General features: G+C 38.1%; 1 pseudogene; it reads left to right on the top strand.

Annotated features, from left to right (window-relative positions):
• LOC736780 (elongation factor 1-alpha 1-like) overlaps window positions 1–22,901 on the top strand; it is an 86,250-nt pseudogene extending 63,349 nt beyond the window's left edge.
• Window positions 22,902–23,289: the final 388 nt, after the last annotated feature.

Here is a 23,289-nt window from a genome sequence, read left to right as displayed (position 1 = left end):
TTATTCCTCTTCTGCCCCTAATTTTCATTATAGGCATTTTATGAACTATTCATTCATTCACTTATTCAACTAATATTTATTGAGTGTTTATCATGTGCGAGGCCCTCTGAGAGACCCTTGATTATTGCTGCTCAGTGTAAACTTTGGAAGAATGTAAACCACACACAAACCTAAAATGTCGCAAATTTTTGAACATGTAGAAGCTGCTGAATTAATGTCACCATTGGGGTAAAAAATCCTAAGGATGATTATTGTTTTCTCATAAAATCTGTATCTTATATCTTAAATTATAAGCTTCTGGGAGACAAGTATTGAATCTAGTTTGTTCTCATATTTTCTCCTACATATCACCCCACATAGAAGGCCATCAGTATTTTATACAGATATTGACTCAGCAAAGTATTCATTTATTAGAGCAAAGTATTCATTTATTAGACCAAAATGCAAAATGTTTATAAGAGTATGATTCAAAAAAACATTGTGTATAGTCAGCTATATCATTCATTTATTCATTTATCCATTTCATTTCTACGACACTTTTTATTGAGATTCTACTGTGTGTCAAGAATAATACCAAACGCTGAGGCTAAAACAGTACATAAAATAGGCATGGGCTCTGCAATCTCAGGGAGATTGTATTCTTCTGAAGTAGAAAGTAAACAAATATACAAACAATTACACGTGATAAGCGCAAAGAATGGAACTGAAGAGGTACTACTATAGAGAATAATGAGGTTACCTTAGATTAGACATAGAAGATCTCTCTGAGGAGGTGATATTTAATCTGAGAACTGACAGAATTAATGAATGTTAGCTACTTTTGCGTGTGCAAAGGCTTGAGGCAGAGAAAGAACTTGGCAATATCTCACGTACTGAGTTGAACATCGTCTCCCCAAATTCACATCTGCCTAGAACCTCAGAATAATGTGACCTTAATTGAAAATAGTCTTTGTAGATATCATCAAGCTAAAATAAGGTCACACTGGATTACGGTGGGCCTTAAACCAATGACTGGTATCTTTATAAGGAAAGGGAGATTTGGACATAGACACACAGGGAAAGCAGTCATTTGACTATGGAGGCAGAGGCTAGAGTGATGCTGCCATGAGCAAAGAAGCAATAGGAGCCACAGGTAGCTGGAAGATACAAGGAAGGATTCTCCTCTAGACCATCCCAAGGGAGCATGACCCTGCCAACTTCTTGATTTTGGACCCCTAGCCTCCTAAACTGTGAGAGAATAAACTTCTGTTGTTTTAAGCCAAACTAGAGTTTATGGTAATTTGATACAGTATTCCTAAGGAACTAACACACCTAAGAAATATCAGAAGGCTAAAATCAATGAGTAAGAGAACCTTTCTTTGCCAAGGCTGCTAATCTGAGTGATGGTAATGTCTTGCATCTTTCAGTAAAATTCAATAAGAAAGAGGAAACTTCAGTTAAAGAATACAGATAGGGAAGGAAATATGTTTTTGCTACTTCCTAAATACCTTCTGCTCATCACTCCTTGCTTATTCATGGTGACAATTTCACCCACTGTAAAGGCCATCATTGGGGTGAAGCCTGTAAGCCGGAGCAGATTGTGCCTTCTCCCAGCAGGCATTTTGACCCAAGAGATATGCTAACAGAGGCCATTACTCCAAGAGCTTAGGGTCTGACCAGAGTACTGAGTAGTTTCTAAGAGATGGATAATCCCAAACCATAGTACAAGTTTGGACAATCATTTGAAAAGATTTGACTTTGCTTATTAGCCCAAGTTAACAACAACAACAAAACTAAAACACTCAGATAAATCCCAAGCCTGGAACCCAAAGACCTGTGATAAAAACTCATATTTCCAAACTTGCACTTTTGTGCCTCTTTTTAGAGGCATCTTCTCGGTGCTCATCTCTAATGTGGTAGCAGAGAACAATTAAAAATCGACAAGAAGATAAAATGGTAGAATCCAGCTTGGTAAATTTTTGCTTTCTCACATTAGCAGAATGTGTTATATCCTATGGAGTTGCAAATTTTTTAGTGTTATTTTTATTTGAATGTGTCTATTTTCCTTCTATCAGACAGGTGGTTTGGCAGTGTTTGCATTGAACATTTATCCCAGCTCTCCAGACTATGAGGAGCTAGGTTGAATCTGATCAAGATGAGTGACCATCACATTGAGATAAATGCCACTTTAGATAGCTTTGGTTTTTTTTCTCTTCCTTGGGAAGGAATAAGCATCTCTTGTAGATAGCAAAATTGCATAAAGCTACATGAAAAACTTTTGAAATTCTATATGTTAAGGAAAGAATGTATCTGGATCATAAATAGCCAGGAGTTACATCATTAGACATGTATTATTTTTGCCTTCCCAACATCCATTCCCACTTTTCTGATTCTATATTACAGAGTACATTCATTCCTTATTTTTAGCCTATGTCATTTGGAATGGTACTCACTCCACCTTAGGATCCAGACATCAGCACAAAAACCAGACTCAGTCAAAAAGAACACTATGACTAGTTCAGAGATGGAGAGAATCATTCAAATCCAATAAAGATGCATTGCAAGTTTGCTTATAATGTTGTATTGGCTAAGCAACTAATTTTCCTGCCTTATTGTCCTGAAAAATTCCTAATGTTTCGAAACCAAACTTAGATGTCACCTCCTTTGTAAAACCTTCCCTGCTTCCTTATTGCATTGTTAATCACCCCCTTCTGCTTAATTTCCTTACCTTCTTACAGAAGTTATTCTTATTTATTGAGTACCTACAATGTTCCAAGCACTATGTTAGGCACCAGAGATTCAAGGAAAAATAAGTTATGGTTACTGCTTTTGAAGAATTTATAAACAATTTGAGGGAAAAGAAAATAAACTGGCAATTGCAATGTAACATAAAACATTGTGTGATAGAGTGTACATTTAAAAAAAAATTCCAACTAATTTCAAGGTGGCAATTGACAGCGGGAACTACATTTTATAGTTATAATTCATTAAGTGATCAATGTATGTGTTATGAGAAACAAGCCACATTTGCATAAACCAGTGAGTTAGAGAGGCTGAATAGAGAAACCTCTGCTAAGATGAGGTCTCAGAGCTCAGAGATAAATCAAATGATCATATTTATTTCTCATATTTTTTTAGAAAAATAAAATGATCGCATAAAGGCAGACCACATTTGAATCAACACAAAGGAGAAAAGATACTACCAAAACCGTGTAAGACATACAAGGTTTTAAAAGTGAAATAGAAATGAACATAACACACTGAATTCAACAACACATTTAAAAGATTATTCATCACAACCAAGTGGGATTTATCCCAGGGATGCAAGGATGATTCAACATAATGCAAATCAATCAGTGTGATGCATCATATCAACAGAATGAAGGACAAAAGCTATATGATCATTTCAATTGATGCTGAAGAAGCATTTGATAAAATTTGCCATCCCTTCATGAAAAAACCTCTCAAAAAACTGAGTATAGAAGGAATATACCTCAATATAATAAAAGCCATATACAACAGACACACAGCTAATATCATACTTAATTGGAAAAAACTAAAAGCCTTTCCTCTAAGATCTAGAACACGACAAGAAGGCCACTTTTACCACTGTTAATCAACATAGTACTGGAAGTCCTAGCTAGAGAAATCAGACAGGTGAAAGAAAAAAAAAAAAAAAAAAAAGGACATCCAAGTTGGAAAGGAAGAAGTCAAATTATCCCTGTTTGAGGTCAACATGATCTTATATTTGGAAAAACCTAAAGACTCCACCAGAAAACCTATTAGAACTGATGAACAAATTCAGAAAAGTTGCTGGTTACAAAATCAACATATAAAAATCAGTAACATTTCTTTATGTGAACAGCAAACAATCTGAAAAAGAAATCAAGAAAGTAACCCCATTTGCAATAGCTAGGAATCAACTTAACCAAAGCAGAAGATCTCTGCAATAAAAACAATAAAATATTGATGCAAGAAACTGAAGAGGACACAAAAAATGGAAAGATATTTCACTTTCATGGATTGGAAGAATCAATATTGTTAAAATGTCCATATTACTCAGAACAATCTACAGATTCAACACAATCCTTATCAAAGTACCCATGACATTCTTCACATAAATAGAAAAAAAAATCCTGAAATTTATATGGAAACACAAAAGACCCAGAATAGCCAAAGCCATCCTGAGCAAAAAGAACAAAACTGGAGGGATTACATTACCTGACTTCAAATTTTACTACAGAGCTAAAGTAAACAAAATAGCATGGCACTGGTATAAAAAGAGACACATTAACCAGTGGAACAGAATAAACAATCAGAAACAAATTTATATATCTAAAGTGAATTCATTTTTCATAAAGGTGCCAAGAACATACATAAGAAAAGAACTGTCTCTTCAATAAAGGGTGCTGGGAAAACAGGATATACATATGCAGAAGAATGAAAGTAGACCCGTCTCTCACCATATACAAAAATCGAATCGAAATGGATTAAAAACTTAAATCTAAGACCTCAAACTATAAAGCCACTAAAAGAAAATGTTGGAGAAACTTTCCAGGACATTGGAGTAGGCAAATATTTCTTGAGCAATACCCCACAAGCACAGGAAACCAAAGCAAATGTGAACAAATGGGATCACATCTAGTTAAAAAGCTTCTGAACAGCAAATGAAACCATCAACAAGGGAAAGAGACAACCCACAGGATGGGAGAAAATATTTGCAGACTCTCCATCTGACAAGGGATTAATAACTAGAATATGTAACAAGCTCAAACAACTCTATAGAAAAAAAAATCTAAAAATAAGATTTAAAAACAGGCAAAAGATCAGAATAGACATTTCTCAGAAGTAGACCTATAAATGGCAAACAGATATGTGAAAAGTTTATCAGCATCATTGATCATCAGAGAAATGCACATCAAAATTACAATTAGATGTCATCTCATCCCAGTTAAAATGGCTTGTATCTAAAATAGAGACAATAACAAATGTCAGTGAGGATGTGGAGAAAAGGAAATGTTGTACATTGTTGGTGGGAATGTAAATTAGTACAACCACTATGAAGAACAGTTTAGAGATTCCTCAAACATATTAATAGAACTACCATATGACCCACCATCCCCACTGCTACATATATACCTAGAAGAAAAGAAATCAGTATATCAAAGAGATATCTGCATGGCCATGTTTCTTGTAGCACTATTCACAATAACCAAGATTCAGAAGCAACCCATGTCCATCAACAGATGAATGGATAAAGAAAATATGTTACATATAGACAATGCAGTATTATTCAACCATTAAAAAAACGTGATCCTGTCATTTGCACAGCAACATGGATGGAACTGGAGGTCATTATGTTAAGTAAAATAAACTAGGCACAGAAAGACAAGGTTTGCATGTTCTCATTTATTTGTGGAATCTATAAATTAAAATGACTGAACCCATGGAGATAGAGCATAGAATGATGGCTACCAGAGGCTGGGAAGGGTAGTGAGGGGGGAGTTAGGGTGAGGGGGAATAGAATAACATCTAGTATTTGATAGCACAACAGAGTGACTATATTCAACAACAATTTAATTGTGCATTTTAAAATAACTAAACAAATATAATTGGATTGTTTGCAAAACAAACGACAAATGCTTGGAGTGATTAATATATTATTTGCTCTAATGTAATTATTATACATTGTAGGCCATATCAAAATATCCCAAACTCCCCCATAAATATATACACCTACTATGTACCCACAAATATATGTAGAAAAAAAACATACAAAGGAGATTTAATGTATATAAAGTGGCTATTCCTAAGGAAGAAAACAAAAATCCTGAGACAGAAAAGATATTTGAAGAAAGTTTAGAACATTGAATAATTAACAGATATATATACGAATAAATTTATTAGACTACAAAGAGAACAAAAGGAGTAAAAAAAGGAAGAAAGAGAAAGAGAAAGAGAGGAAGAGATGGAAGGAGGAACCCTCTACTTTTCATCAGTCTGCTATAATTGCTTCTTACTGATGGTAACTGCTTCAAAATCTCTCAAAGAAACTTTCACGTGGTTAAAATAATGTTAATAATGAGTGTGTAAGATTGAGATCTTGCACTCTAAATGCAATTAGTATTGCACATGAGTATATTAATAATGCAACTATTGACATTATTCATTCATAGTATGAGCAATTCATGTATAATATTTTTGTAGACAGTCTTTCTAGAAAACCTCTATACTCTAAGATGGTGAGTAGCATGAAATGCATTACCTGGGCATCTCAATCCTCCCTCATGTAACAGATTTTTCTTGATGCTTTCAAAAGAAGAAAATCATGTTTGCCATTCCTTGGCCAGCAAAAAAAGTCTGTAATAACTAAGGATAAACCTGAATATTATTCACCAGTCTACATATTTTTTGGTGCACTTGCAGATAGCTGCTCTTGAATACTATAGATACTAAGGGGAATAAATGAATTAGGTTAAGTGAGGGATTTCGAAATTACCACCCATATAGTGGGGTGTCCTTATTAAAAGTACTCCCACCACCCACTAAGAGAAATGCTGTCTCCAGTAGTTCTTTCTGCATAAAGCTACTAGGGCCTCTGTCATATGCAAAAAGAAAAACCAGCCCTGCATCTCTATGAAAATTTATTGTCAGGAACTCATGGTAGACCCCAAGGTACTAAAATATAACGGTAAGCAAACACTTTTAAAATTAATTTATTTTTCTTTACTTCTTCAAATAAAATGGAATACATGTGCAGAACATGCAGGTTTGTTACAAAGGGATATGTGTGCCATGGTGGTTTGCTGTACCTATTGCCCTGTCTTCTAAGTTTCCTCCACTCACCCCCTAACCCCCAACAGGCCCTGCTGTGTGTTGTTCCCCTCTCTGTGTCCATGTGATCTCAATGTTCAACTCTCACTAATGAGTGAGAACATGCAGCATTTGTTCTTCTGTTCTTGTGTTAGTTTACTGAGGATGATGGCTGCCAGCTTCATCCATGTCCTGGCAAAAGACAGGACCTCATTTCTTTGTATGGCTGCATAGTATTCCATGGTGTATATGTACCACATTTTCTTTATCCAGTCTATCATTGATGGGCATTTGGGTTGGTTCTATGTCTTTGGTATTGTAAATAGTGCTGCAATAAACATATGTGTGCATGTGTCTTTATAGTAGACTGATGTATATTCCTTTGGGCACATACGGAGTAATGGGATTGCTGGGTCAAATGGTATTTCTGGTTCTAGATCCTTGAGGAATTGCTATACTGTCTTCCACAGTGAACTAATTTACATTCCCACCAACAGTGTAAAAGCATTCCTGTTTCTCCACAGCCTCACCAGCATCTATTGTTTCCTGACTTTTTAATAATCACCATTCTGACTGGCGTGAAATGGTATCTCATTGTGGTTTTGATTTGCATTTCTCTGATCAGTGATGTTGAGCTTTTTTTCATGTTTGTTGGCTGCATAAATGTCTTCTTTTAAGGAGTGTCTGCTCATGTCCTTTGCCCACTTTTTGATGGTGTTGTTTGCTTTTTTCTTGTAAATATGTTTAAATTCTTTGTAAATTATGGATATTAGACCTTTGCCAGATAGGTAGATTGCAAAAATTTTCTCCCATTCTGTAGGTTGTCTGTTCACTCTGATGATAGTTTTGTTTGCTGTGCAGAAGCTCTTTTAGTTTAATTAGATCCCATTTGCAAATTTTGACTTTTGTTGCAATTGCTTTTGGCGTTTTTGTCATGAAGTCTTTGCCCATCTCTGTTTTCTGAATGGTATTGCCTAGGTTTTCTTCTGGCGTTTTTATGGTTTTGGGCTTTACATTTAAGTCTTTAATCCGTCTTGCATTAACTTTTGCATCAGGTGTAAGGAAGGGGTCCAGTTTCTGTTTTCTGCATATGGCTAGCCACTTTTCCCAGCACCATTTACTGAATAGGAGATCCTTTCCACATCGCTTATTTCTGTCAGGTTTGTCAATGTTGTAGATGGTTGTAGATGTATGGTGTTATTTCTGAGGTCTCTCTTCTGCTCCATTGGTCTTATATGCCTGTTTTGGTACCAGTACCATGCTGTTTGGGTTACTGTAACCTTGTAGTATAGTTTGAAGCCAGGTAACATGATGCCTCCAGCTTTGTTCTTTTTGCTTATGGTTGTCTTGGCTATACGGGGTATTCTTTGATTCCATATGAAATTTAAAATAGTTTTTTCTAATACCGTGAAGAATGCCAATGGCAGTTTGATGGGAATAGCATTGAATCTATAAATTACTTTGGACAGTATTGCCATTTTCACGATATTGATTCTTCCTATCAATGAGGATGGAATATTTTTCCATTTGTTTGTGTCCTCTCTTATTTCCTTGAGCAGTGGTTTGTAATTCTCCTTGAAGAGGTTCTTCACATACATTGTTAGTTGTATTCCTAGGTATTTTATTTTCTTTGTAGCAATTGTGAATGGGAGTTCATTCATAATTTGGCTCTCTGTTTGCCTATTATTAGTGTGATTTTTGCAAATTGATTTTGTATCCTGAGACTTTGCTGAAGTTGCTTATCAGTTCAAGAAGTTTTTGGGCTGAGATGATGAGGTTTTCTAAATATAAAATCATATCGTCTGCAAACAGAGATAACTTGACTTCCTCTCTTACTATTTGAATACCCTTTCTTTCTTTCTTTTGCTGATTGCCCTGGCCAGAACTTTCAATACTATGTTGAATAGGAGTGGTGAGAGAGGGCATCCTTGTCTTGTACCAGTTTTCAAAGGAAATGCTTCCAGCTTCTGCCCATATAATATGATATTGGCTTTGGGTTTGCCATAAATAGCTCTTATCATTTTGAGATATGTTCCATCAATACTTAGTTTATTGAGAGTTTTTAACATGAAGGGATGTTGAATTTTATCAAAGCCCTTTTCTGCATCTATTGAGATAATCATGTGGTTTTTGTCTTTGGTTCTGTTTGTGATAGATTACATTCACTGATTTGTGTATGTTGAACCAGCCTTGCATTCCAGGGATGAAACTGACTTGATCGTGATGGATAACTTTTTTGATGTGCTGTTGGATTCAGTTTGCCAGTATTTTATTGAGGATTTTCACATCAATGTTCATCAGGGATGTTGGCCTGAAATTTCATTGTTGTTGTCGTGTCTCTTCTGGGTTTTGGTATAAGGATGACGCTGGCTTCATGAAATGAGTTAGAGAGGAATTCTCCTTTTCAATTGTTTGGAATAGTTTCAGAAGTAATGGTACCAGCTCCTCTGTGCATTTCTGGTAGAATTCAGCTGTGAATCTGTCTGGTCCTGGGCTTTCTTTTGGTTGGTAGGCTATTAATTACTGCCTCAATTTCAGAGCTTGTATTTGGTCTATTCAGGGATTCAACTTCTTCCTGGTTTAGTCTTGGTAGGGTGTATGCATCCAGGAATTTATCCATTTCTTCTAGATTTTCTAGTTTGTGTAGAGGTGTTTATAGTATTCTCTGATGGTAGTTTGTATTTCTGTGGGGTCAGTGGTAATATCTCCTTTAGCATTTTTTATTGTATCTATTTGATTCTTCTCCTCTTTATTAGTCTAGCTAGTAGTCTATCTATTTTGTTAATTTTTTTCCAAAAAAAACGCTCCTGGATTCATTGATTTTTTGGAGGGTTTTCGTGTTTCTATCTCCTTCAATTCTTCTCTGATCTTAGTTATTTCTTGTCTTCTGCTAGCTTTTGGATTAGTTTGCTCTTGTCTCTCTAGCTCTTTTAACTGTGATGTTAGAGTGTTGATTTCAGATCTTTCTAGTTTTCTGATGTGGTCATTTAATGCTATAAATTTCCCTCTTAACATTGCTTTAGCTGTGTCCCAGAGATTCTGGTACATTGTCTCTGTGTTCTCATTGGTTTCAAATAACTTCTTGATTTCTGCCTTAATTTCATCATTTACCCAGCCAGGAGTTATTCAGGGGCAGGTTGTTCAATTTTCATGAAATTGTGTGGTTTTGAGTGAGTTTCTTAATCCTGAGTTCTAATTTGATTGCACTATGGTCTGAGAGACTGTTTGTTATTATTTCAGTTCTTTTGCATTTGCTGAGGAGTATTTTACTTCCAATTATGTGGTTGATTTTATAATAAGTGCCATGTGGCACTGAGAAGAATGTATATTCTGTTGATTTGGGGTAGAGAGTTCTGTAGACATCTACTAGGTCCACTTGATCCAGAGCTGAGTTCAAGTCCTGAATATCCTTGTTAATTTTCTGTTTCATTGATCTGTCTAATACTGACAGTGGAGTGTTAAAGTCTTCCACTGCTATTGTGTGGGAGTCTAAGTTTCTTTGTAGGTCTCTAAGCACTTGTTTTATGAATCTGGGTGGTCCTGTATTGGGTACATATATATTTAGAATAGTTAGCTCTTCTGGTTGAATTGTTCCCTTTACCATTATATAATGCCCTTCTTTGTCTTTTTTGATCTTTGTTGGTTTAAAGTCTCTTTTGTCAGAGACTAGAATTGCAACCCCTGCTTTTTTTTGCTTTACATTTTCTTGGTAAATTTTCCTCCATCCCTTTATCTTGACCATCTGTGTGTCTTTGCATGTAAGATGGGTCTCCTGAATATAGCACACCAATGAGTTTTTACTCCTTATCTAATTTGCCAGTCTGTGTCTTTTAATTGAGGCATTTAGCCCATTTACATTTAAGGTTAGTATTTTATGTGTGAATTTGATCCTGTCATTATGATGCCATTTGGTTATTTTGCTCACTAGTTGATGCAGTTTCTTGGTAGTGTCATTGGTCTTTATATTTTGGTGTGTTTTTGCAGTGGCTGGTACCGGTTTTTGCTTTCCATATTTAGTGCTTCTTTCAGGAGCTCTTGCAGGGCAGGCCTGGTGGTAACGGAATCCCTCAGCTTTTGCCTGTCTGGAAAGGATTTTATTTCTCCTTCACTTATGAAGCTTAGTTTGGGTGGATATGAAATTCTAGGTTGAAAACTTTTTTTTTAAGAATGTTGAATATTGGCCCCCAATCTCTTCTGGCTTGCAGAGTTTCTTCTGAGAGGTCCACTCTTAGTCTGAAGGGCTTCCCTTTGTAGATGACCTGGCCTTTCTCTCTGGCTGCCTTTAACAGTTTTTCCTACATTTTGACCTTGGAGAATCTGATGATCATGTGTCTTGGGGTTGATCTTCTTGTGGAGTATCTTAATGGTGTTCTCTGTATTTCCTGAATTTGCATGTGGGCCTGTCTTGCTAGGTTGGGAAAGTTCTCTTGTGTTTTCCAGCTTGTTTCCATTCTCCCCGTCTCCTTCTGGTACTCCAATCAGTCGTAGGTTCCGTCTTTTTTATGAAGTTCCATATTTCTTGGAGACTTTGTTCATTCCTTTTCATTCTTTTTTCTCTATTCTTGTCTGCATGTCTTATTTCAGTAAGGTGGTCTTCAAACTCTGATACCCTTTCCTACGCTTGGTTGATTTGGCTATTGGTACTTGTGTATACTTTACAAAGTTCTTGTGCTGTGTTTTTCACCTCCATCAGGTCATTTATGTTTCTCTCTAAACTGGTTATTCTAGTTAGCATTTCCTCTAACTTTTTATCAAGGTTCTTAGCTTCTTTACACCGGGTTAGAACATGCTCCTTTAGCTCACTGTAGTTTTTTATTACCCATCTTCCAAAGCCTACTTCTGTCAATTAATCCATCTGATCCTTTGTCCAGTTCTGCACCCTTGATGGAGACACATAGCAACCATCAGAGGAGAAGAGGCACTCTGGCCTTTTGGGCTTTCAGCATTTTTTCATTGATTCTTTCTTATCTTTGTGAGTGTGTCTAGTTTCAGCCTTTGAGGCTGCTGGCCCTTGGACGGGGTTTTTGTAGGCACCTTTTTGTTGTTGTTGCTGCTGTTGATACCATTGTTGTCATTTTCTGCTTTTCTTTCGATAGTCACGTCCCCCTTCTGTAGGGCTGCTGCAGTTTGCTGGGGGTTCACTTCAGACCCTAATTATCTGATTTTCTCCCATGCCTGAAGTTGTCACTGAAGGAGGCTGGAGAGCAGCAAAGATGGGTGCCCGCTCTTTCTTCTGGGACCTCTGATCTCAAGATGCACCAACCTGATGCCAGTAGGATCACTCCTGTATAGGGTGTCTGACAAATGGAGGGTCTCACCCAGTTGGGTGGCATGGGGAGCAGGACCTGTTTAACAAAGCACTTTGTCCCTTGCTGGAGAGGGTGTGTTTCGCTGGGGAGAAACCCACTCATCTGGGCTGCCCAGATTCCTCAGAACTACCAGGGGGAGAGGCTAATCTGCTGATCCACAGAGACTGCAACCACCCCTCCCACTAGGGGCTCAGGCCCAGGGGGATCCGAATTCTGTCCCTGAGCTCTGGCTGTAGTTACTGGAGATCCTGCAGGGAAACTCCACCCACTGAGGAAGAATGGGTTCATGTTAGGCCTGAAGTGATGCTGCAGACTGCAACAGCCAGTGTGTTGGGCTGTGAGGACAAATCTTGGGACCAAGCCATCCAGCCCCCCTGGCTTCAGCAGGGGAAAAGCACGGCCTGGAGCTATAAAAATGGGTGCCGCCCTTCCCCTGCCCAGGAAGCTTAGTGTGTTAGGCAGTTGCAAGTCCCAGTGCTGACTGCTGCCCCTCCCCCAAGGAGTTCAAACTGCTTAGACAGCAGGCAGCTCCAGCTGGTGCTCGCCACCCCTCCCCCCGGGAGTTCAGTAAGGCTTAGGCAGATTCCAGCTGAGAGGCTGTAAGCATCTGTGCATTCCAGGGTTGGGACACTAGGCCCTGGTGGCATGCGTTTACAAGTGGGATCTTCCAACCCATCAGTTGCACAGTTCCATGGAAAAAGCACAGTTTCCCTGGATGGATATCACGCTTACTCATGGCCTCCCTTGGCTGTGGGGAGGGGGATCCCCTTTCCCATGTGGCTCTCAGGTGGGCCACCACACCTCACTGCTCTTCCTTCTCTCCATGGGTCACGCTAGCCTTCTAGTCAATTTTGATGAGAGAACCTGGACACCTTGGTGAAGGATTCACATGCTTATTATGGAGCCTCTGAACACTGCTGCTTCCAGTTGGCCCAGCAAACATTTTTGCAATAAGAACAATTATAAACATAAGCAAAACAAAGGTTCCCCCCAACCCTTTCTCCTATAACTTTTCTCCAGATCTCGAAAGGAATACTTAAATCTAGCAAAACTCAGATTCATCCAAATTAATTTTACTCCAAAGGGACATAAGTTCAATTAAGCAAGTGATTATTAGGACTTGTTGTGCTGTGGGTCACTGGGGAAAATTACTAAAGTTGAGCGATAAAAGGAATGTTCTGACTTCAGGTTGGCCTGGAATTTTAAAATTCAATTCCCAAGAAACTCAGCACTGCATTCTTACTGAACTATTTACTGAATCAATATGGCTGGTTAATATTTTCCTTAGTAAGGAGAAATTCAATACTGAAAAAAATCCACTCAGAAGACTTTAACTGAAATGAGGTGGACAAAGTTAGATCACAATCCACAGGAACATGGAAGAGAGCTATGCAAATCAGCCTGAGGTTTTCAGAATGTGTTCCTAGATGAGAAAACGTCTCATGAACTGAGTGCTTTACGACAGGGTAAGGCAATGTTGGATAGGAGAAAGACTATTTTATACTAAGAAAATAAAAATAGCAAGGAAGGGTGACATAAATAGCCTGGCATTTTTGAAAAACCATGTTATTCAGTAAGAAGGTACTCAAAAGATAAGTAAGACTTAGCTAGGGAAAATGTGGAGGGAAGAGTATTTTAGGCAAGAAAAACAGAGTGTGGGAAGACCCTGGGGAAAGAAGGAACCAGGCACATTCACAGACCTGAAAGAGGCCATTGTGGTGGGAGCACACTGAGCATGGTTGAGAGCAAACTGAGGTCAGAGTGAATAGCGAGGAGGGGCTCACCCACGCAGGGTCTCATGGGCATGTTAAAGATTGCATTTTGTCCTTAGTTCACAGAGATGCTATCTGGGTTGTACAGAGGAGTGATATTTTGAAGTGATTTTACTGGATACTATGTGGAAAATGAATTATGAGAAGGCAAGAATGACCACAGAAAGAACAATAGCAAGACTTTTCATTTGCCCAGAAAGATATGATCATGATTTGGGCCAAGTTTGTGGTCTAGAGCTTGAAGGAAGATAAATGAATATGAATGATAAAATATAAGAGAACTTGAGTGATGACTTGAATAAAAAGGATAAATTTATTCTATAGTTGTGGGAGATATTTGGGGAATTTTAAGATTTTAAGCAAGGATGTAGCTTTATCTCACTGTTTAAAAACAGCATGGAAGACTGGAAGAAGAAAGGTAGTTTGGAATCAACAAAATCAGTCAATGAGAAAAAGAGGTTGTAATGATAGAAAATCTGTCGAAGAAGAAAACCCAGTGCCTAGTGACTCACTACAATTAGTGCCAATGGAGAATGGAATCTAGAATGAACAGATCTTTGTCTTGAGTTACTAGATGGAGAGTTGTGACTTTTACTGATGTAGAAACTACAAGAGGAGACAGAAAGTTGGGGGAATAAACAAACACATTTACCTTAACATGTGCTGAGTGTGTGGTGCCTGTGGGATATCCAAGGGGTTATATAGAGGGCTTTGGGGCTTGGGAGGAAAGTCTAGACATGCCAAAGAGAATCACAGTTACCAATGTATAGGTAACTGTGTTACCTATACCAATGTATAGGATAATTGTTCAGTAAGAATATTTTGAACAGTTAAGATTCTAAACCTCTTCTTTCTCTGTTGTTGTTGTTGTTGTTGTTGTTTTGAATATACTAGAAGCATAAGGCATATGTCCCTCACCACCAGTCCTTTCCTCCTCGATGATTTTGATCATGGCACCATGTTCATTCAAGGGAATGTAAGAGAGGGCAAAGGCAATAACCAAACAAAATAAAGCCCATATAATTTTTTATAGTCTTCATCTCACTCCCGAATTACTGAAAGCTACCAATATACGTTATTAAATATATGCATATCTGAGAAAACCAAAAATTGTCTAAAATAGTGGCCACCACACAGTAGGCTCTCAAAAAACATATGTTGAAAGTTTTCCATTGACCAGAACAACAGAAGACACTAAATGAAATTGACATAGAAAATAGCTGAAAAGAAAGAAGGCACACTAGGAAAGATGATGCTAAGGAGGCCCAAAGAAGAGATTAAAAACTCAAGAAAAAAATGTCAAAAATCTATGAGTGCATTTATCACACTCAATTTCATTTACTTCTCTCTTCTCTAGTTTAACAGATCTTAGGCTTTCATTCACCAAAATGCATAAGAATCACTTGGACAACTATTTCTGAGCTGCAAGGTAAGCAGGATGAACTGCAGGTTTGCCCTACAAGTCAGTCTTCTATTATTGTTACCGCTTTATCTATCACTCAAAACAAGTGTTAGAATGCCAGTGAATGAAAATGATTTCATTTTAGGGATTAATTATTGATAATAGCAAACCACCCCCTAACTCTTCTTAAAAGACAAATATTAGTAACAAATTATGTAAGACAAATCCCACAAATGATCACAATATCACATAATACGTAACTGTGGGGAGATGAGATTGAGAGTTGCTGAACTGGACTGTGAGCTCCTTTGAAGTTTTGCATTCTCAGCACCTGGCATATGGTAGGCACCCAATAAATGTTCAATGACATAGAGCGAATTGAATTTCCAAACTGGGGAGTCATGGTTTTCTCTTCCTTTTGTCTTTATGAATGCTGATGGCATGTCTTGCCTTTGGCTGGCTACTACCTACTCATTCTCAAAGACTGTGTTTAGGTATTATTTCCAAAACCTTCCCTCAGCCTCCCACTCCTCTTCTACTCCCCTGCACTACACCCCCCACCACCACCATCTTTGGGCTGCATTAGATGCCCCTTGTTCACACAGCTGAAGCAATTGTGCATCCATCCTTTATGACACTGGCAATATCTGGAGACATTTTTGATTGTCAAAACTTGGGGGTGGGGAGAAGAGGCGCTACTGGTATCTAGTGGGCAGAGGCCAGAGGTGCTTCTAAACATCCTACAATGCACAAGACAGCCCCCCACAGTAAAGAATTGTTCAGCTTAAATGGTCGATAAAGCTAAGGTAGGCGGGGCGCGGTGGCTCACACCTGTAATCTCAGCACTTTGAGAGGCCAAGGCTGGTGGATCAACTGAGGTCAGGAGTTCAAGACCAGCTGAACAAAATGGTGAAACCCCGTCTCTACTAAAAATACAAAAAAAAAAAAAAAAATAGCCAGGCATGGTGGCAGGCACCTGTAATTCCAGCTACTCAGGAAGCTGAGGCAGGAGAATCCCTTGAACCTGGGAGGTGGATGTTGCAGTGAGCCAAGATCATACTATTGCACTCCAGTCTGGGCAACAAGAGTGAAACTTCATATCAAAAACAATAAATAAAATAAAGCTAAAGTAGAGAATCCCTGTGCTAAAGCATTCTTTTTCTCTCCTTGTGTTTATTGCATTATATTATAGTTTTTTGTATCTACACAATATGCCTTACAAGGTAAAGAAATTTTATCCACTTTATTCAAATATCTGGCACCACAGATGGCACTGCACTTACAAACCAAGGATCAGGAACTTACTGTGTTGCTGGAGGCTTTTGTTTATTTCTAGGGTCTGGCCTAGAAATTAAAATATGATAGATATTCAGTGAATTATGTAATATATATTACTAACTTCTTGACCACTTGAAATTCATCTTTTATCTTCTAGCCCATTCCCATAATCTTGGAGAAATTTACCAGCTTCTTTGTTATCTTGATGTTTCTAATTAGAATCTGTTGTATGTGAATGTGGTGTTTTTATTTCTTAAGACTATATATACAATTTTGAAAGTAAACTTTTCCTAAGCTTTAATTCTTGGTGTACTATACCACTAGCATTTCTCCATTCTATAAAGTATCACTTTCTCTCCTTCATTGGCTTTCTATCTTTGTTCTAGTTTTCCAGATATAGTAAAATAGGCCACAAAAGCTATGGTAATTATATTGCCCAGTAGTTTTCACTGGGGAAAGATTTTTGAAAGCCTAAATTTGTCTTCAGTTACGGCCACTGGTTCTTCCTTATGTGCATGTTTCTTTACCTGCTGGAAGTACTTGCACAGGTTACTTAGGCATAGTTTGTTTTAAAGAAAGACATGGTATCTTATTCCATCATTAGTTTTGTGTTTAAATGCTTAATGAATTTGCTTTACATTCTTTGTTCAGCTGGCAATGTCTGAGGCCCCTTCAAAGGATAATGTGAGTTCCCCTGAACAATCTGGGCAACAGATGTCAACCAGGGAGAAGATGCTGGCAGTAGGGTTCCCGGGAGTTGAACATCTGCCTGACCTCCTACTGGGCTCATCTAATGCTGCAGCCTAAGGTACTTACATTCCCTAACCTTAGTGGCTCCACCGTTAAAGCAAGCATGATATTTACTACTCCCTGCTCTTCTAAAAAAGGAAGATCATGGCATAGCAGTATTAACAAGGACTTTGGAGTCCAAAGACCTGCTTTAAGACTCAATACTGTTATTCTTTAGCCATGTGACCAGAAACATTTTAAAATCCATTTTCCTTACATCTAAGCAAAAGATATATCTACTTCAGATGCTTAATGAATTAATGCATACAAATATTTAGCAAAGGATGGGACTCATGTTAGGTATTTAGTACATGAAAGTACCTTATTTTCCTGTAATTTTATTCCATGTCATTCCATAACAGTTACTAGAATTCAAGCATATGACTTACTTTGAAATCCTTTTGTTTTTTAATGAAAGAGTGATAAGTGCATTGAATCACAGCAACAAATTTTATTCTCTGCATGAGGAAATGCAAAAGGTAGCAATAAGGCACAGTGTGGATTTTCTTGGTGCAGCTTTGGAAATGGTAATAGATCTCAATGAGCCTCTCTGATAAAGTATTCCCAGGTAACTTTCTCTTGAATTAGCAGCATGCTAGCCTTGCGTTTTTTCCGATTTTCATGTGGCTGTCTCTCTTGTCCCAATCACAGGGACCAGAGATTTCAGCCAGTTAATATGTTGCATACTGTGAAGTAGATGCTATTGTAAATTAAGGCAATATATGAGAATACACTAGAAGCATATAGAAATCATTTGACTGTTTTTTACATTTCCACACTTTTTTGCATAATTACCTAGAGGACACCTTCCAAATCTCCTCAATAGTCTGTCACAAATCACCTCAAGCTGCACATCATAACAGCTGAGTCCTGAGAAATACTTGAAAAGCAAAGCAACTCTGAGACTCTCCAGTGGCTCCATCCTACTCGTTTTCTTTTTCCACAGACTAGATTTTGTGCCTGGGTGATTACTTTTCCTTTAGTAAGAAGTAAATTGTATTTCAGCTGCTGCTGTTAGATGTTTGGAACTCCACAGCATCTTTGATTGCTGAGACATCGTACACTGCGTATAGAGCCAGCTTTAATGACGTGTTCATGGGAAATTAGTCTGCCTCATCAGGGACTGACATTCATCACAACTGCTCTGGTAATGGGAGTTGCTGATTTGTTTGCCAAGTAGATGGTTTCTCTGAGATCAATGTTCAAATGGAGCATTATTAGTACTAATAATATGCTGAAGTCTGTGCTATAAAGCCCTTCAAGTATTCAATTATTCTTTTCTTAAAACCTGACAAATGCTTCCAAGCTTCAACAACTGGTATTTTTAACTAGGAGCTTAGCTGTGGTAACTTTTTAAATTTTTTAAATGATGTCAATTTGAGAATTATCTTCTCAGCAGATCCAATATCATTTCTATTCAAAGCAAATGCCTAAAATTCATTTAAAAGCAAAACATTCAGAGGCCTTTTGCATTCCTGTGTCCACTCTTGCCTGTTCCTCTGTCAAGAATATTTACCATTTCTCAGATACCACTAAGAACATTAAAATTCAGATTTAAAAAGATAATAAATCATATCACGCAAGTTGAGGAAACTCCAACTATCCTTTGTGTTGATCCCAAAGAAATCATGGTACATTTTGATTTATAACAAATAGACATATCTTATAAGATGTTAGAAAGTTGCTTATGGCAATGAGCATGTATCTAATAATAAATATGGCAAGTGCAATTCTCAGCCCACTAACCCAGAAGTGTGAGAAGTAAATCTTCCTTTCTTTTTCTGTCACTGAATTTGCTTCTAATTTAAAACCTCATTTGCCCCTGTTTTTTTTTTTATTTCAATCCTGGGTCTTTCACATGGGATCAAAACTTTGGGAGGGGGAGATCTAATCTGGTCCTTGGTGTCAGGATTGTTATGCTGGTATCTACTATGGCAGCTTCATCTCCTCTGCTCCCTCCTGGGCCGTGTAGGTCTGAGTTGTGCTGTCTTGCAGGCCTAACCCCATGGCCCCATGGGGTTTTTCCCTCATGATTTTGGTGCCCCTCCTTTGGACATGGGCATCGTTTTCTTGCTCCTAGATGACACTAGGCATGAAAATTATGTGGAATTAAAATGCTGTTGACTTGTAAGTCACCCATGAGCGTATGTATGACCGACCTTGTTCTGTCTCTTGTAGCAGGCTGCAGGGGCACAGGTTTCTGCTACTATTGGCTCTGAAAAACTGTCAAAGATGTCTGCATTTCTCTCTAATCCCTAGGACTCACAACCAAGGTGGAGAGTAGTACACAGGACCCCTTTACATAAACCAGCAGACTTAAAGCTCTCCTGGTTTCTCTTCTAAGGAGCTTCCCACACCCATCTGGGAAAAGTGACATTTGTCTCTAGGCAGGAAGCCCTGCTCTGAGTCCTTCATATGCATTTTTTGAATCCGTTATTTTGGCCCTGTGTCCCCTTGTGGCCTCTGCTTTCAGCAATAAAAAAGGAAGACATGGTTCGTTTTTCTTCACTTGCTTCATAAAACCCCTTTCTAAAGTATTTAAAGTTTAATGGCCAAGTGCTCAAACTGGAGAAGGGTTAAGTAGCGTAAGGAAACATAGGAATAAAACTTTGTTCCAAATTTCATAATACTGTCACACTGCACTCAATATTATTGAGTTCCAAATCTGTTACACTAAGTATTAACAAAATTTCAGGGGAGCTCCCTAAACTATTTATAGAACACTTTGTTTTCAGCATATAACCAATATTGAAAGCAATGAGTAAAGGGAATCCTAAATATACACGTCTCCTAGGGCTTTACTCTAAATGACTTTGAAATTTTCTGACTCTGAAAATTAATTTTCCCAAATCAGGTCCCTTGAAAAGTAGTCTCTACAAATAGAAGGCAGAAGGATGATGAAGATAAGCGGGAGAAGAAAAATACATAAATTGGCCAGAGACCAAACTATATTTGGCTTCTTGGATTTCAACATTGATTTTATTTTATTTTCCCAAATATTATAAACATCATGAGATCCTATAAACCATAACAAGCAGATAGACTGCCTTACTGTACCCCATTTTATATTCTCTTTTCTCTGCAGGCAATAGTCATCTTCATTAACAGCTCTTTGTCTTCCAAATACTTGTTTTTTGAATCATTGTTTCTGGCTGAATGAGTTGTTTTTTTCTGAGCTTCCCAAATACTGTGTTGAATTGTTAGAATTAACAACACGTTGTATTCATTTGATTAGGTGTTTTACCTTTGTATTACCAATGCTTGGCATAGCATTTGGATGTTCATAACATGTTAAATATGGGGAGAGGAGAGAAGACGAAGAGGTAGGTAGGTTAGAGTTAACCTTTTCAAGGTACAGTTGGGCCATAAGGTCCATTGATTTCTTCAGTCAGTCAGTCAGTTATCCAAAAATACTTACTGAGCAACTAATATATGCTAAGCACAATCTTAAGCATTAGGTTTAATAAAGTGAATGAAATAAAATCCCCACTGAGCTTTCTAAAAGGAAATGAAGACAATAAACAAACTATATATATATATACACAAATATAGAATATCAGGTTATAATCAGCGGTCTGAAAAAAATAAAGCAAATAGAAAAATAGAGTGGGTTCCAGATTGGGAGGGTATTCTTTTATAGAGAGAGCAGTTAGAGAGGTCCAACCACCTCAGATAAGGCTCTATTTGAGCAAAGAACTAAAGAAATAGGAAAACAAACAATGAGATACCAGGGATAGAAGGGAAAGGGGAACATTTCATGCAGAGGGAACAGTAAGTACAAGGGCACTGGGGAAAGGCAGTATTCAGTACACTTCAGAAACAGCAAAATGAGGCAGCAAGGGTAAGCAAGAAGGATGGTAGGGAATTAACCAAAGAGGTCTTTTATGTCAGTATTTTTTAGTCTATGACAAAGATTTTGGATTGTATTCTGAATGAGATGAGAATTCAGCAGAGGATTTTGGAACATAAGATTGGTGTGATCTGATTTATGTTTTTAAAAGATCATTCTGAATGCTGTAGTAGAAAAGCCTGGGAGTAAGGAGGAGAGCAGGAACACTGGTTAGCAGGTTATTGCAATAGTCTGGATGACAGATGATGGTGGCTTAGGCCACGGTTGGAGAAGTGGAAGGATACTGAATATATTTAGAAGACAGACCCAACAGAATTTCCTAATGGAATGATATGGTTTGTTAGACAAAAATCTGCATTAGGGAATGTTTTTTAGATTTGAGAGTTGACCAACTCAGTAAATGGTAATGCCATTTCCTGAGAAGAGGAATACAGAGGAAAGAGCTAGTGTGAGGCAGGAAGGGAACAGAGGAATCAAGAGCTGTGCTCTGAACAAGTCTACTTTGAGATGTCTGTTTGACACATGCAGGTAGAGATGTGGAGTAGGGCGATAAAACAAGAGTCAGCAGTGGAGGGGAGAACGTGAGGGTGGACATACGAACTTGGAAGTCAGCAGCCTATAAATATTTGTTTAAATCACAGAAATGGGTGAGATTACATAGTTAGTATAGACAGAGGCAGAGGACTGAGCTCTGGGCACTCCAATGTTTAGTCAAAATAAGTAAAAAAGAGGTTGAAGAAAAAGAGGTGATCCTCTATCACGAATGTCCTTTGCTGTGATATACTCCTCTACCTCTTATGTTGAGGGCAGAAAGGTGTCTTCTACCTCTGCCATCCAGGAGCTATGATGTGCTCCTCTACTTCTGCTGTTCAGGTAGGCGAGATTTTAGGGTGGCATGGTCAGTTGCATCAAATGCAGTCGAATGGCAGGTTAGGAGAAGGAATGAAGATTATGGATTGAATTTGGCAATGAGGTGGTCATTCAAGACATTGACATAGTCAATTTTAGTAGAGTAGTGGGACTAAAGTGAAGGAATAGCAGAAACATAAAGAGGAAATACATAACTCTTTATGGAAGATTGGCTATAAAAAGAGTGGGAAAATAAGGTGCAGTGAAACATGGATTTGGGCAGAAAAAGTGATAATTATAACTTTTAATTTTGAAATGACACTAGCCTTACAAGATGTTGCAAAAGTATTACAGAGATCCCACATGCCCTTCACTCAGCCTCATGGTAACATGAAAGATTTAACAATAAGATATATTACATTTTTGTTTTCTTATGAGAACTACTCAGTGTATTAGAGAAAATGGATAGTATAGAATAAACTACAACCACGAGGACATTTTGTAGGTGAAGGAATAAGGTCCTGTCAGGCTGTTTCTATTTCTTCACATGCTCAGCTTCTTATTTAGTAGAGAAATGAGGGCCTATCTGGTGAGAACTCATACATTTTCCCACCAATAGACACCATATACAGCGTATCTTTCCACTAGGAACAGTCATGTTCATATTTCAGTCAAACTCTTCCACTTCTGCACCAAATCTTATCCCTCAGTTTGGAAATTATTGTTGCAGGTAACTTTGTGTCCCTGCACGATCATAGGTGGCAGCTGTGGCTGTAGTAGATGAAATTCAGAACATCTGGGGCATTCTATGGAGGAGAAAGAAACAAGCTTCTGGAAGCAGCAACATAGAAGAACGTTAATTCTCTCCCCACCCAGTCTCACCTACAGGTAGGTAAGAGAGGAAAGACATCATTTTTCTGCCATAGCAGTGTCCTCAAGGAGCAATCAGGCTTTAGTATGAGAAGGTAAGGATACTTTCACAGAAGAGGGTGAGGATATAGGGATTTTACTCATGAAAAGTCATGTCTTTCACAGGAACAATAAAAGGGTTCAGAGATGGCTGGGCGTGGTACCTCATGCCTGTAATCCCAGCACTTTGGGAGGCTGAGGCGGGCAGATCACTTGAGGCTGGAAGTTTGAGACCAGCCTGGCCAACATAGTGAAACCCTGTCTGTACTAAAAATACAAAAGTTAACTGGGCATGATGGTACGTGCCTGTAGTCCCAGCTACTCAGGAGGCTGAAGCAG

Source organism: Pan troglodytes, chromosome 1 (assembly GCF_028858775.2).
Source record: "Pan troglodytes isolate AG18354 chromosome 1, NHGRI_mPanTro3-v2.0_pri, whole genome shotgun sequence".
NCBI classification, from domain to species: Eukaryota; Metazoa; Chordata; class Mammalia; order Primates; family Hominidae; genus Pan; species Pan troglodytes.
Note: the sequence above shows the minus strand (reverse complement) of the source record. Positions and strands in the feature narration are given on the sequence as shown.